The sequence below is a fragment of the Apodemus sylvaticus genome, chromosome 22, assembly GCF_947179515.1.
Source record: "Apodemus sylvaticus chromosome 22, mApoSyl1.1, whole genome shotgun sequence".
Taxonomy (NCBI): Eukaryota; Metazoa; Chordata; class Mammalia; order Rodentia; family Muridae; genus Apodemus; species Apodemus sylvaticus.
This window is the reverse complement of record NC_067493.1, coordinates 32,142,237-32,154,526: the sequence shown is the minus strand read 5'-3', so window position 1 is coordinate 32,154,526 and position 12,290 is coordinate 32,142,237. Positions and strand designations below refer to the sequence as shown.

Genomic DNA, 12,290 nt, shown 5'->3' with positions numbered 1-12,290 from the left:
AAATTATTTGTGATAAGAATCCTTTTGAACAACTTTAAGCAGCATAATGCACGGGTCATTTGAATTCAAGAAAAGTAAAGGAACCAAAAGATATGTCAAAAACAATGTCCACAGCATTACAAAACACAAAATAACTCTAGGTTCACTTGTTCAAGAAGTTCGCCTCACTCCCAACATAAAACGCGTGAAGGGAATGTCCAAAATGCTCCTATTCTGTAGCTATTAAAAGGCGATTTCATATGCAACTGTCTTCAGTATGTTTCACAACTCAGACTAAATGAACAGATTTCTTGAAAGACAAACAATTAAAACTCACTCAAAAAGAAACAGATTAGGAGCTGGCGAGATGGTTTATTAGGTGAAGATGATTGCCTCCAAGCCTTACAACCTGAGTTCGGTCCCCTGCTGTCCCAGCACTTGGGAGGTGGAGGCTGGTGTCTTAAGTCCATGGCCAACCTTGATTACATGGTGCGTCTGGGGCCAGGTGAGTGGCTCGAGGCCTGTCATCTGAGGACCATGGGCTCGCTGAGGTCTTTCAGGTCAGGGGTGAGGCAGGAAAGATGGCCCACTGGCTCCCAGAACTAGCTGGTTTATATAACAGTGATGGACCAAAGGTCCAGGCCCACAACAGGTGTCTCTAGAACCACCCAGTTTGTCCCTGCCTGACACGTACAAGGGAGCTGGGCCCCGCACTGACTCAGGGACCAGGCTGGGTGACTCCTGTGCCAATTCTCAGTAACCCTGACCTAGCCATGTCCCAAGCCGTGGGAAGGGCTTAAGGATGTTTCATCTGGGGCAAGGGGGACAGGAAGGTGGAGGAAAGAGAGTGGGCCAGGCTGGGGACAGGCGGGGGGACACCAAAAAACACACCAGGCTGTCAGTCATTTCTCTAGAGATCTTCATGTTGGTTCTGCTTTTTGAAGGATGTGTGTGTGTGTGTGTGTGTGAGGTCATTTCTCTAGAGATCTTCATGTTGGTTCTGCTTTTTGAAGGATGTGTGTGTGTGTGTGATGCATATGTATGTGTTCATATATATGTACAAGCGCACGCGCGCGCGTGTGTGTGTGTGTGTGTGATGCATATGTATGTGTTCATATATATGTACAAGCCCGTGTGTGTGTGTGTGTGTGTGTGTGTGTTTTGAGACAGGATCTCCCGTTGGCCTAAACTAACCAAGACAGGCTAGGCTGACAGTCAGAGAGCCTAAGGGTCCTCATGTCTCTAACTTCCTGGTTATAAATGTGCACCACCAAGCCTGACTTTTTTCTATTTCTGTGTATGTGGCTGTAACTGTGTCCATGTTTGTCCAGGTACCCAAGGAGGCCAGAAGAGGGCGGTAGATCCCCTTGCAGCTGCAGTTACGGCGCTGTGAGCCTCCGGATGGGGGCGCTCTTGTCCACTGAGCTCTCCCCAGCCTCCTCCCTTTTTTTTCTGTGGGTTCTGGGAATCAAGCTAAGTCATTGGGCCTACAAGACCAGCACTTCAGCACTCAGCTGTCTCCCTGCCCCTGCTGTGCGTTGTTTCTTCCTTTGTTTTGTTTTGTTTCCCCCCCCCCCCCCCAATAAAGTCACCATATTTGTAAAGAACTCACAAACAAAAACATCACGCAGCCAGTGTTAAAGAAACCACACAAACACCTGGCAGGTCCTAACGCTGTGTATCTCAGTGAACATCTGTACCTGTCAGAGTCGCCATTCTGAAGCCACCGAGCTTCGCTTAGGGTTTTACTCTTTGACTCTCAATTACAGTTTTTCTGCACTTCATGAGTGTGCGCACAAACACACACACACACACACACACACACACACACACACACTAGAACAGATTGAAAGTGGAAAAAAATGAGCTTTTTAAATGTCATATCCACACTTACAGCTGCTGATATATGTGCATGTGTGTCTTATGGAATATTATTCAGCTGTAGAGAAAAACAAACTCACGAAATTTTCAAGAAAATGAGTGGAATTGGACGATACAATAATAAGATAAGCAAGGTGATCAAAACTCAGAAACCTCTCTCTCTTGCTCTCACTCCCTCCCTCCCCCTCTCTCTCTCCCTCCCTCATTTACAGGTCACAGCCTGTAATGCACACAGCGACTATGTGCCCGGGTGTAAGCCCCTCTTTCATTTGCTTTTGTCGGGAGGTCTATTTCTGTTCGTTGAGACCACGTTTCACTGGGCAGCCCAGTGAGAGACCTCCAGTTCACTCCCTTCCTGCGTCAGACTTCGCAGTGGTTACAAGTCAGCCAATTCTGATCTTGTGGTTCATTTTATTGGTTTATTTTGCACTTTAAATCTTGACCAATTATTAAGGAACAGATTGCCCAGGCTGAGGCTAAAAGAGGATTTTAGAATTTAAGAGAGGCAGGAAAAGGCCAAACAAGACAGAGGACAAGGCTGGGACAAGACATGGACCTGACAGAAATGACTGAGGTCCCTTCTGCCTCTTCCCCACCAGCTAGCCTTCCCCAGTGTTATTTCTGGCCAACAGCAGTTATTATAATCTTTGTCACACTGATTTATTATCTATCTACCCATCCATCTGATTTATTATCTATCTATCCATCCATCCACCTATCTGATTCATTATCCACCTGTCCATCCATCCATCTATGGAAGATCTTGTGTGCCACCGCACATGGGCGGAAGCAGAGGACAACTTCAGGAGACAGTTCTCTCCTTCTACCATGTAGGACCCAGGAATCGAACTCAGGTCATCAGGCTTGGCAAGGGCTTTGATCTGCTGAGCCAGGTAAATTCTCCCTAGCCCAGGAATTACCATTTTAAAGAAAGCCTTGAGCTGGGGCTACACCTCAATGGTAGAATGAGCGCTTGGCTAGCTTGCAGGAGGCTGAGTTGGAACCCGTGCCTCAGGAGGGAAGAAGGAAGGGAGGGAGGGAGAGATGGGAGGAGGGAGGTGGTAGTGGGGAAACAAGGGAAGAAGGACCAAGACCCTCTACCTCATTGGCCCCTCCCCCCTCATCTTTTCCTGTTATTCCAGTTGAATATCCCCAGCACCTTAGAGACCTCTGTCCTTCTTGTTTTATTTTTGCTGGCAGCAGCCATATTTGACAAAAGTTTTTGTAAGGCACTGTGTCCATATGAGATCAGGCACACGATCCCTGACCCAGTACCCCCAGTGCCCTTAGGAAGGTGTGGACCCAAGGCTGATGTAGACAAGCAGAGGATGCTGTGGGGTCTAAGGAAGCAGAGGCAGACGAGGTCACAAAACGTCAGAGATTTGCCAGCAGCCATTAGAGTTTCGGTCGGGACAGAACCTGCAGAGCTGCCTTCTAAATGAGCGAGGCGGGCAGGTGAGATGGCTCAGCAAATAAACGGCCTGAGTTGGATCCCTGGATTCCATGTGATGGACCGACAGAGCCTATTCTGATTCAACAACCACCACCACCACCAACACAACAGCAACAACAGCAAAACCCACAACAGCAACAACAACAGACAAGCACCCTGCTTCATCCACCCAGCCACAACTATGAGGAGAGAAGCCTAAGCCTTCCAGGTTGTGAGGTGTTGTCATGGCAACCCTGGAGCAGAACAGTGGTGGAGAGAGATTAAGGGCACTGCCCGGGAACAGCGAGGGGTGGTGGTCGAAGGCACTCAGAAACTCTAGGCCTTAGTCACTGTCATCATGGGTGTGGGGACAAGAAGGTAATTGTTAAGGTGAAACAGGCCAGCCCAGAGGACATTGTGTCCCACTGATATCTCATATATCCAGATACAGGAGCGAGATAAGAGGGCATCTTCCAGACAGGGCATAAAAAAGGTCATGGAATTATTTCCGTAGCTACACCCTATCCTGTCATTGCCAAGGACAATGGCCTTGAAGAGCCCCTGGGTTTGGGACCCAGAACGACCTAGATGGGGATGGACTGTGATCAGGCTCTTTCAACAGAGAAGAAAGAATTTTGAAGCTTCCATTCTATAGAAGGGGAGACTGAGGCAAGATGGATGGGTCGTAGCATGTGGGGTGGACCACGGGGGTGATAAAAGAGTGGAATGGAGATGCAGAGAGAGAGAGACAGAGAGACAGAGACAGAGAGACAGAGAGACAGAGAGACAGAGAGAGACAGAGAGACAGAGAGAGACAGAGAGACAGAGAGACAGAGAGACAGAGAGAGACAGAGAGACAGAGAGAGAGACAGAGAGACAGAGAGACAGAGAGACAGAGAGACAGAGAGAGACAGAGAGACAGAGAGACAGAGAGAGACAGATAGACAGAGAGAGACAGAGAGACAGAGACAGAGAGACAGAGACAGAGAGACCCAACAGGCTCCTAAACCATTCCTCCTAAGAACTGTGATCAGATGCCCTGCCCCTTTGTCCTTCACACCAAGCCCTCTTTAGAGAAGAGTGGGTAGGGGCCATGGCCCAGGGGTCAATGTCCCTGGCAAAGTGAGTTCCGAGAAGGGACAAACTCCAAGGCAGGCCCTCATGATGGTGGGATACTGTCCCCGGATGACTCAGAGAATTCCGCTTCTGACTCTCAGTCCTCTTCCTGTCACCCCTGACCCCCCCCCCCCAAGGTGTCGAGTTGTTGGGGAAGGAGTCTGTGGGTTTTGTTTCTGCCTCAGTTTCCCTTCCTTCCCTAGGGCCAGCTGAAGGGGCAGTCTGGGGACAGCTGTTCTCTCTCTTGGTCTCATGAGCTTGGCCCTCCGAACCAATGGGTCCCAAGCAACTAAGATGAATGGATCCTTAGAAATTCCAACCTCCCGGGTGGGGGGCAGACCAGGGAGATGGCTGTGGGTTTAGAGTGTTTATTGTTCTGTGGGAGCCTGGACATTCGGATCCCAGCATCTTGTATAGGAAGGTTCACACACACCTGTAACTTCAGCTCCAAGAACCCAGTATTCCCTTCTGGTCTTTATGGGTGTCCTTATCACACACACACACACACACACATCAGCAAAATTAACTTTTAAGATAAAAACAAAATCCCCACCTAGGGCTTCACACAACCGCTCTACCACTGAGACATGTCATACCTGCCTGGCCCCTGGTTCAGGGTCCTGCGAAGGGGCTCTGCGACTGAGCCACACCCCAAGTATCACCCTGGAGAATTCTAGGCAAGTGCTTTGCCCCTACATCTCCAGGCCTCTTTTATTGTTTTACCTATCTATCTATCTATCTATCTATCTATCTATCTATCTATCTGAGACAGAGTCTCTGTAGCCCAGCTGTGCTGGGACTCACTCTCTAGAGCAGGCTGGCCTTGAACTCATAGAGATCCACTTGCCTCTGCCTCCCAAGTCCTAAAGGCTTATGCTGCCCCACCCTACTCCCAACTCTATTTTTACTTTTTATTTTGAGACAGGATCTCATTAATTTGCTGAGGCTGGCCTTGAACTAACTCTCTCTCTCTCTCTCTCTCTCTCTCTCTGTTTGGTTCTTTTGAGACAGGGTTTCTCTGTGTAACCCTGGCTGTCCTGGAACTCACTCTAGCTCAGGCTGGCTGAACTCAGAAATCTGCCTGCCTCTGCCTCTCAAGTGCTGGGATTAAAGGCGTGCGCCAGCCCTGTCCAGCCCTTGAACTCATTCTATAGCAGGTCTTGAACTTCCTGAGTATCAGGTATCATAGGTTTTCCCCACACCGCATGGACCAACCCTTGTCTTTTCAGAAGAGGAAACAGACCAGAGAGGGGGTTGAGACGACTCTGACCCTGGCTACTTCATGAGGAAGTCATAGACGGGCGCTTCAGGCACTCTACCCTGCTGTGGTCCTGAGGCTTCCTCTGCTTGTAAGGAAGGAGTGGGAGGGATTCTGAGGATGGGGAGGGAAAGGGAGAGTGGTAGGGAGGGGGGACAGAGAGAGGGAGAGAAGGAGAGGGGGAGGAGAAAAGGTAAGGAGAGGGAGGGAAGGAAAAAGAAAAGTAGAAGAAGAAAAAGAAGAGGAGAAGGAGGAGAAGGAGGAGGAAGAGGAGGAAGAGGAGGAGGAGGAGGAGGAGGAGGAGGAGGAGGAAGAAGAAGAAGAAGAAGAAGAAGAAGAAGAAGAAGAAGAAGAAGAAGAAGAAGAAGAAGAAGAAGAAGAAGAAGAAGAAGAAGAAGAAGAAAACGAGGATGATGACCAGGAGAGACGTTAGAGAAGGAGCAGGCAGGGTCTTGAGTTGTTTGAAGACCTACAAAACCAAGTGCACCATCCCAGTCTTTGTCAGGCTGAGGCAGGAGGATAAGAATGGGTCACATTTTAGGTCAGCCTGGTCTGTATCATGATGCAACTTTCTCTTCCACCCTCTCCTCACACACCAAGATCTTGGGGGCACTGGGCTGCGATGGGAGATAAGAGTTGGACGGGGACACTCAGAAGATAAACACAGGCTCAGTGTAGCGTGGCTGCTCGTCTACCACACGTCAAAGGGAGGATTGTGTTTAATCCAAGCAGCCACGTCAACGGACACCTGTTACTGTCACTCCCGGGTGACAGCCCCGAAAGACAAACTGGTCTTTCCCACCCCCCGACCCTCACCCCCCAGCTCATTTGAGGAAAGGAAAGATGTTCAGGGGAGGCTGAGGTTGAGCGCCCGGTGGAAGTTGTCTTGGCATCCCTTGACAGAGGAGGGAGCTCTGCCCTGGCCTGGCAGGTCTGGGATGCAGGCTTGTGGGCAAGGTGCTCAGGTGGCAGGGCTGGGACGGTACTCACCTGCTGCAGGGTGCTGGGGCAGGGGGCCCAGGATGAGAGCCAGCAGGCAGAGCGCGGCAGCCCGCCTCGCCCTTCTGGACGGCGACATGGTCGAGCCGCTCCGCGCTCCTCTCGGAAGCTGGCAAAATGAGTGTGAGCCCGGGAACCCCAGAAATAAAAACAGACAAGAGACCTTTGACCTCTGAGATACTGAAGAGTGGCGGGGGGGGGCCGGGGGGGACGGTGTATGTGTGACTAGGGATCCATCTGAGAGCTTCCCGTATGACGAAGTGGGTGCTCGCCACTCTGGGCCAAAGAGCAAAGGGAGCGGTCCCCTTTCCTGGCCATTCGAGTGCATAGGTGTTCGGGTTATGGGATTTATCACTTCAGTAAGAGGGGTGGTGCTGCAGCTGGAAGAAGAAACGGGTGGTGTTCGCAGTTCTTCCACAGAGATGGACAAAGAGGGCGTGTCTTAGCCAGAGAGGGGAGTATTCTGGATTTAGCTCAGGTCCCTAGCAAGCATATCCACCACCAAGCCTCAAGCCCTCTCTCCATTCTGTCAGTACCCCAGCAGGACACGGAGTACAGGTTATGCCTCCCAGGGCTTATCAGGAGTCCTTGAGTGTGTGAGCTGAGGTAAGCCAGGCCCTCTCACCGTCCCCATGGCCGCCTGCAGTGACCTCACTCCTCCTGAAGAACAGTGGAACCAAGCACCCAGTGGTCAGCCTCCTGGAGGACCCCACCTGTTGCTCTTAGGCCTGAGGTAGTCTAACCCCCGAGGCCTGGTCCTGGGTCTGTGTGGCCACAGCCTCTGGCAGAGGTGGACCTGGCCCCACCCCAGTTGGAAGAGGGCAAGGGATGGGGAGGATCAATCCTGGGAAGATTGTTCTGCCCAGAAAGGGGCACAAGCTGTTCCCTCCATGACTCCCAGATGAAACCCAGAAGATCTGCCCCTCCCCCACACACACATATCAGGAAGAAGGAAAAAAAAACCCTAAGACTCTTCTTTAAACACTTGCTTTATTAATAGGGAATAGGGCAATAGGGCAATACCTACATGCCAACAAAGATGCTGAGGTGTCTGGAAGTCTTTGTGTTCCTGGAACATGGAGGCAAGGGTGAGGAGGAGGAGGTACCTGCCAGGCCTCTGTTCTCAGCTGCTTGGGCGCACGGACTGAGTCGGAGCACCCCAGAACAGCTGGTGGGACCTGGTGTCAGCTTCATCTTTACCAAGCAGAAATACCTGGTATTGGGTATTGGTAGTGGGGGCTCTGTCCTTCTCTCGTCTACATTTGGATGGGGGAGGGGGAGGGGGAGGGCGGAGCAGGTGCGTCCTGTCCTCACAGGGATGCCGATTTCACCACCTTGAGCCTCTGAGCTAGGGAACAAGAGACGAAGGTGACGAAGATGATGTCAGCAAGGACTGGAAGGAGCTAGGGAGGGGTGGGAGTGGGGGAACCCAGGGCAGGAGAGATGCAGTCAGTGGAGAGAGTAAGAGGGGGTTTGGAGAGGGCGGGGACTCTGAGCTGTGGCACCTTGGTTTTCGAGTCCACATTCTCCAGGTTCGGCCGAAAGTGACCGTATCCTTTCTCAAGGCCAAATTTGTCCTCTTTCAGATTGTCAGCTGTTGGGAAAGATGACGGTGTAAGAAGGATCCCCCCCCCCAGAAGAGGCCGGGATCCCCCACAAACAGGTGGAATGTGTGTGGAGGGAGGGACCCAGGAAATGAAGATCACGACTTCGACTTCGGCTATTCAAATCCTTGATGGAGTCTTAGTGGACCTGATGGGAGCCTAGGACCTGGTCTGGGGGGATACAGGAGCCTAGGGAAGGGGCGCCAGGCCAGAATAGCATTCCCTTCCCACTTTGTACCTTGTACCAGGGGTCACAAGTCATGCCCATGGGGAGCTACTGTCATCGGTGTGAGGGACAGACAGGAGTGGAGCTGGTGGATGCCAGTTGAGTCACATCTTACCCTCCTTACCTGGCTGGCACTTAGCAACGGTAAACACAGCGGACAACCTGGGTCCTTTGAGAAATCGATCCATGGCTCTGCTATTTGCCAACAACACCTACTCCCTCCTTTCTCATCTCCTGAATCATCTCACCCTCTCACTGTGACCCCATCTTCCATATCACTTCCCCCCCCCCACACACACACACCCCAGATCCACCTGAGTGAACCACTTAAAATTCATTCGTGGCTTCAGTGATAAATATTTCTATCAACTCAGCCTTTCGGCAGACTGGGGTAGAAAGCTCGTGAGTTCAGAGCTAGCCTGGGCTACATAGGGAGACCCTCTTCTCGATAAATGAATCAATGAACAAAGAGACATGCAAACCAGCTAGCCTCAAACTTGTTATGTAACAGAAAATGACCTTGAGCTAACTGCTGACCGGTCTGTCGGCCGCCCTGATGCTGGGATTATAGGTGTGTGACACGATGCCTTTTCTTAAATGGTGCCTCCAGCTTAAGAATGACCTTTCTCTGCCCCTCAGGGACTGTTTGAAGGAACAGGAAGCTAATTTCTGAGCTGCTGCTCAGAGACTCAGGCTTAAATCAGAAACCTTCAATGAGCCTCAAGGCTGAGCCAAACCTGGCCAGGTGTTCCAGTCCTAACCTGGGCACTGATACATCCTGGTACTCCATAGAGAGGCTGTGTATGCCTGACATCTTGTCTCGTGGGGCAGGAGATGACTCTGAGCCTACCCAGAATGACTAGAAAAGGGTTGGTACATGGGGGGGGGGAAGGGCATAAAAACATCTAGGAAGCAGAAGCTGTGGGTGTGGCTGTACCCTGGCTCTCAGGAGCCTAAGTTGGAGGCCAACTTATACTTTACTGTCTTTAGTTTGAGGTTGCCATGGCTACACCATAACAGCGAAGGATTGGGGGGAGGGAAGCTGAAGAGATGGCTCAGCTGGTAAAATGTTTGGCTTGTAAATACTTAGGACCTGAGTTTGATCGTCGGAATAGAATCCACATGAAAAGCTGGGTGTGGTGACATGTTCTGACCCTAGCTCTGCGGAGGCAGACTGGTGAATTCATGTGGCTCTCCTGCCAGCCGGCTTGACCCAATCTGTGAGCCTCAGGGTCCTGGGAGGGCCCTCGTTCCCAAAACAACTCATACATCTCCTAAGGAACCATCCCGAGACTGACCTCTGTATGCATGTGTACACACACACACACATACATGCACACGCACATGCACACGTGTGCACACACACACACAGACTGGGAAGGTGGGTACTCCAAGCCAGCTTAGTGGGAAGCTGGGCAGAGGCAGCCACACTGTCTGCAGAAGACGATACACGGTATGGACAGAGACATGGGCAGACACAGCCCCAGGGGGCCCTGACCTGCTCAGGAATCAGAGGACACTAAAGGACAAAGTGAAGGTGGGGTCCCTAGAGAGGGCAGGGGTCACAAACAGGTTTTGGAAACAATTGGTTTGGTGCTGGTATAGGTGGGGGGGTGGAACTTTCCAGAGAGTGGAGGTGTGATGTGTGATAGAGACACAAAGGGGAGGGAATGCACAGTGGAAGCCTTGGGGAATTTGATGGAGAGAAGCTAAAATAAGGAGCGAAGGCCAAAGGTCAACTCAGTGAGGTAGCAGAGGTGGCCCGAGTCCCATCCAGGGACCCACATGATGGAAGGGAAGGGTTCACTTCTGAAAGTTGACCTCTGACCTCTGCCTCCATACCATGACACACATGTGCCCCCCACAACCCCACTAAATAAATGTAATAAAAAGAAATACGTTAGGTCAGGGAGAGAGGCTAGGTAAGGATCATGGGATAAGGGACCCCTTCACAAGAGCAAGTGGCGAGTGGACGGAGATGCAGAGGGACCGTGCGACATGAGCGGTCATCAGGATGAGTGCCACCCCCTCATGGCCACTGCACCTTCCCTGCCGCCACCCCTCCCCCGGGACAGTTACCTTCCCAAACACTGTTCTTGAAAGTTCCAGGAACAGCTTCTCTCTGCCGTGCTTGAGACAGGTCATACGTTGACCTGCGAGGAGCAGAGTTGTTAGGGAGCAGCTGCAGGGGGGAGGGGAGGCGGGGACTCAGCAGACCCTGACCCTGAGGGGGACAGTCACATCTCTACCCTTCCAAGTCACGGCCATAGGAAGTGAAGACCAGCCTCGCTCTGGTTTCTCCATCTCCAGGGGCAGACTCCCCAAATATCCCTCAGTTCCCTGATGAGCCTCAGTCTCCTCGGGTATGAAGTGCGGGCACAGCGGTGGTCCCTTCTGCCCACTCCTAGCCCAAGTGTCCTAGCGGTTATTTCTTGGCAGTTCCTGGAGGGTACATCTCAACCCTTCTGGCTCAGTCCCAGCTTCCTTGTTAAGTTCTAAGGCAGCCTAGATAATAAAATATAATTGTATTGTAGAGTCTCATTTCAGTGCATAAGTTTCTGTTTCCATTTCTCACTCAGAGGGATATCAGATAAAATAGCCACCCTCGGTGAAGCCCAGACACTTTGCTTGGCCTCAGCTGGAAACAATGTAACAGGTGAACATTAAGACTGTGACTTCCGGGTGGGGTGTCATCACACACACACACACACACACACACACACACACACACACACACGTCTTTTCGCTGTGTCACCATGGTGACTGAGCTCACCTGTGCCGACTTCTCTGGGAGTGGCTGAGGAAGACAGCCAAGACGATCACAAGGACAAGTAGCAATACCAGCACGGTGCCCACGAGGCCATACACCAGTCTCTTGCTGGTTCTGAACTCACAAGTCTTTCCCCAGTACCAGTGGGTGTCTGTTTTCGGGCACCTGCAGACACACGTAGGCTCAGGCGAGGACCCTTAAACCAGGTCCCCCAAAGGGGAGTTAAATACCTAAAGCCCAGGCCCCTCTCTTAAAGGTAGGTGTGTGGGTCTGGGGGAGCTAGAGTTCCTGAATTGTGAGGACTGAGATGGGGAATTCAGAGAGCCTCCAGGGAGTTCAGTGCCTCCTCCTAGCTCTGTGCTTGCTTGCAAGTCTAATCTCACAGCAGCTGGCACCGGAATGGGGTTCTTATCATGTTTGATATTTTGAACTTTAATTTATGATAATTATTTAACTTATCTTGGAAACCAGAGTGGCCAGGTCACAGCTGGAGGAGTTTATGGCTGAAATGTTGTAAGACTGATTAACTAATTTAGACAAACTACATCATTACTTTAAGGATTAATCTGGGCATAATGGGTTAGGACTGGAATCCCGGCACTCAGGGAGGCAGAGTAGAGGAAGGAAAATTGGTTTAAGGTTCGGGCCAGCTGGGATTGGAGAGATGGCTCAGTGGTTAAGAGCACTGACTGCTCTTCCAGAGGTCCTGAGTTCAATTTCCAGCAACCACATGGTGGCTCAAAAACCATCTGTAATTGGGATCTGATGCCCTATTCTGGTGTGTCTGACAGCTACAGTGTACTCAGATACATCAAATAAATAAATCTTTAAAAAAAAAAAAAGGTTGAGGCCAGCCTGGGCTACACAGTGATTGCCAGTTCGACCTGGGCTACTGAGACCCCAGTCTAAAAACATGAAGATAGAAGGCAGGGGAGAGGAGTCACAGGATTTTCCCTGTCTAATTACAGGGAGGATTAACTAGAATTGATTACTTAGCCATAATCTCATTTGGTAGAAATCTTTTT

The 12,290-nt window shown here is 51.0% G+C and overlaps 1 long non-coding RNA gene across 1 annotated transcript; it reads right to left on the bottom strand.

Annotated features, from left to right (window-relative positions):
* Positions 1–7,658: 7,658 nt before the first annotated feature.
* LOC127672769 (uncharacterized) lies at positions 7,659–11,617 on the bottom strand. Its single transcript, XR_007975011.1, has 4 exons — positions 11,269–11,617; positions 10,575–10,648; positions 8,171–8,259; positions 7,659–8,013 (listed from the first exon to the last, which is right to left on the bottom strand). It is a non-coding gene; the product is annotated as an uncharacterized LOC127672769 (long non-coding RNA).
* Positions 11,618–12,290: the final 673 nt, after the last annotated feature.